The following is a 3534-nucleotide window of genomic DNA, read 5'->3' as shown; positions in this document are numbered from 1 at the left end:
ACAGACATTTTTAATGAAAGCAAAATGGGGCAACTGCGTCACAGCCAACAGGGAATGAGATCAGGCAAGGCAGGGCAGGTGCTATGTCCAGGCAATGGAAGCCAAGCAGCCTGGCTGCAGGAGGGTGGGGGTGGCCTGGCCTAGGGCTCCTCAGCTTAATTACTTAATCACACCCCGAGAGTAATCAATCAACCCAGGAGTATTTAACCATAGCGAGCCGAGTGAGCCTGCGAGCGAGCCGAGTGAGCCTGCGAGCGAGCCGAGTGAGCCTGCGAGCGAGCCGAGTGAGCCTGCGAGCGAGCCGAGTGAGCCTGCGAGCGAGCCGAGTGAGCCTGCGAGCGAGCCGAGTGAGCCTGCGAGCGAGCCGAGTGAGCCTGCGAGCGCCGGGTGGGAGCCGGATGGTGGGCCTTTGCGGATTAGATCCCATGTCATTCATCATTTCAGGATTCTCCTACTCTTTCTCTTGTGTTACTACTATTATTTCCCGTTTCTAGTGGATCAATTTCATCAGCACATACTATATGTATATTTTCTCGTTTTAAAAAATTCAACCCTATATCCTCTTGAGGTTTTGCCCATTAAGCTCCCTTTTGCTATAAAGCTGTCCGTACTCATCTTCAGTCCCCTTCCTCCCATTTATCTCAAAAGCACTGGATCAAGGCTTCGTTCCCTAACACTCCTCAAAACTCCACTGATCAAGGTCACTGATGACCTCTACCTGCTAAATGCACTAGAAAGTTGCAATCTCCATATTTGGCTGATCTGACATGGCTGATCACTCCCTTCTCCCTCAAACAGTTTCTTTACTTGGCTTCCATTACCATTCCTTCTTAATTCATGGCCTGGCCTGTAGTCTCCCTTGTTAAATTGCATATCATCTCTCTAAATGTCAGTGTTGTATCCTAGGAAATCATTTAAATCTGTTTTCTGCTTTTGTCTTATTTTTTTTAATAGCTAGACCTAATTTTTCAGTACAATTCTAGATTTACAAAGTAATTGAGTAAATAGTACATAACATTTCATACACTCAACCCTCCCCTCTCATCCACACACAAAGTTTTTCCCATTATTATCTTGCATTAGTGTGGTATATTTGTTACAATTAATAACAACATTTTGTAGTTAACAATGGTCCATAGGTTACATTAGGTTTGCTCTTTGCGTTGTATAGTTCTGAGTTTTGACAAGTGTATAATGACCATTGTAATTTTGTACAGAATAGTTTCACTACCTTAAAAAACCCTGTTCATCCCTCTCTTCCCACAAACCTCTGAATTGCAACTGATGTTTTTACGGCCTTCTTAGTTGTGCCTTTTCCAGAATACCACGTAATTGGATCACAAAGTTTTTTCAGATTGGCTCCTTTCATTTCATAATATGCATTTAAGCCAGGTCTTTTCAGTGCTTGATAGTTCATTTCCTTTTAATACTGAATTATATCCTTTGTGTAGATAGACCACAGTTCATTTATCCATTTACTTATTGAAAGACATCATATTGCTTCTGGGTTTTGGTGGTTAGGAGTAAAGCTTCTATACACATTTTTGTGCTGGTTTTTGTGTCGACATTAGTTTACAACTCAGGCTGAAGAGTGTGACTGCTGGATCATGCTGTAAGACAATATTTAGATTTGTAATATACTGCCCAACTGTTTTCCACAGTGTACCATTTTCCATTCCCACCAGCTGTGACTATTTCTGTTGCTTCTCAATCTTGCCAGCATTTTGTATTATTAGTTTTATGAATTATAGCCATTCTAATAAGTGTGTAATGGTATTTCCCTGTTTATATTTTCAATTATCTAATGACATACAATGTTGAGCATCTTTTTATATGCTTACTTGCCATCTGTAGGTCTTCTTTGGTGCAGTGTCTGTTCAGATCTTTTACCCATTTTATAATTGTGTTGCTTGTTTTCTTTTCATTGAGTTTTTAGGGCTCTTTGTATATTTTAGACCATTCCTTTATCAGATTAGTGATTTACATATATTTTATCCTAGTCTGCTCCTTGCTTGTTTATTCTCTTTACAGTTGTCTTACATAGAGCAAAAATTTTTAATGGTTGTTCCGCTGTTCGGCTGTCCAGTCTAATTAGCATATTACACTTCTATTATTATAGATGATTTTCTTCATTAGCCCATTGATATGATGATTTACATTAATTGATTTTGGAATATTGAACCAGCCTTGTATATTGTCCAATGTTTTTAAAAGCCTTCTATGTGTTGGTGACTCCCAATATCTCTAGCCTAGTCTTATCCCCTCTATGTCAGTCATCTAACATTTCCTAAATTAACTCTAGATATTTGTTAATAAAAATGTGTCCTGTACTCTTTCTCATCTCAATAATTATAAACCTTTGCGTTGTATAGTTCTGAGTTTTGACTACTGTAGAAATAACTACAGTTCTTGGCTCTTCTATAGTGGCACCCAGACTGTAGTTACCAATATATCTGTGCTTTTGCAACATAGTTCCAGGATGGAATTGAGAGAGCAGAGGCATAGAAAAAAAAGGGGCAGATGGCATGCCTGGACTCCAAACATATTCTGCCATTGCATGAACAATCAACGAAAGAAAAGCTGTGTGGAGGCAGAAGGATGGTGGTATTAGAGTCCCTGAGGTAGCAGAAAGTTCAAGAATAGATGTCCTAACCAGAGAATTCTGTTTTACCATGTGAACTCATTAAGCAAATTGCAACAGGAATTTTCTGGATGAGATCACAACTGAAGGTAGCCCTTGGCAAGGAAATTATAATTAGGAAGACCAAATGTCTTTTAGGACAGTTTCAATTTATACCTGTTGTAGGTCAGTTATTTATTTTCAGTGCCTTATTTTAACAGTGCTCCAATGTGGGTGGTGTATTATTTGGTTACTTGTTTATAACCTAGGGGACATTAGAAAGTTGGATAGCTCCTAGAGATAGAAACTCCATATGGAAGATTTGTACGGAGGATCTAAACCATCTTTCTGCTCATATAGATCCTTGGTTGATAGCTTCAAGAAATCAATGGGATCAGGTTGTATTGTAAACTTCCAGGCACTGTGAAGTCCGGGGTATTTTAGGGAATATAGAGATGCTGGCAGGGAAAGAAAACAATGAGCTGTAGAGTCAATTAGGGACATGTACTTAATGGGAATGTTTCTGAATTTGTGAAATTCAACCATATTATGGAGAACCCTAAGCACTAGAAGATCTGATCTTCAGGCCAAGAATTGGTTTGATGAGAAATGAAAGGAAAGGACAATGAACAAGAATTCTGATGTTGGTGGATCAACCAGTCAATGCATTTCTACTGGGTTTTGGGGCCTCTGGCAAGCCCCTCAAACCACACATACAAAATTAAGCTTAGAAGGCAAGAGAATTCCAGGAATTTGCAAGAATCCTGTGGCCTTTGTTAAGTCAAATTCTGAGACAGGTCCTGATTAAACCAAACCATCAATTAAAAGACTTTTTTCCCCCTCACATACTCAAAAAAATTCTGAGAGTGGGATCTATAATCCATTTTCAAACTTGAGTTTTTAGTGCTGGTGTG

The sequence above is a fragment of the Myotis lucifugus genome, unplaced genomic scaffold (assembly GCF_000147115.1).
Source record: "Myotis lucifugus unplaced genomic scaffold, Myoluc2.0 scaffold_0, whole genome shotgun sequence".
NCBI lineage: Eukaryota > Metazoa > Chordata > Mammalia > Chiroptera > Vespertilionidae > Myotis > Myotis lucifugus.
This window is presented reverse-complemented; position numbering follows the sequence as displayed.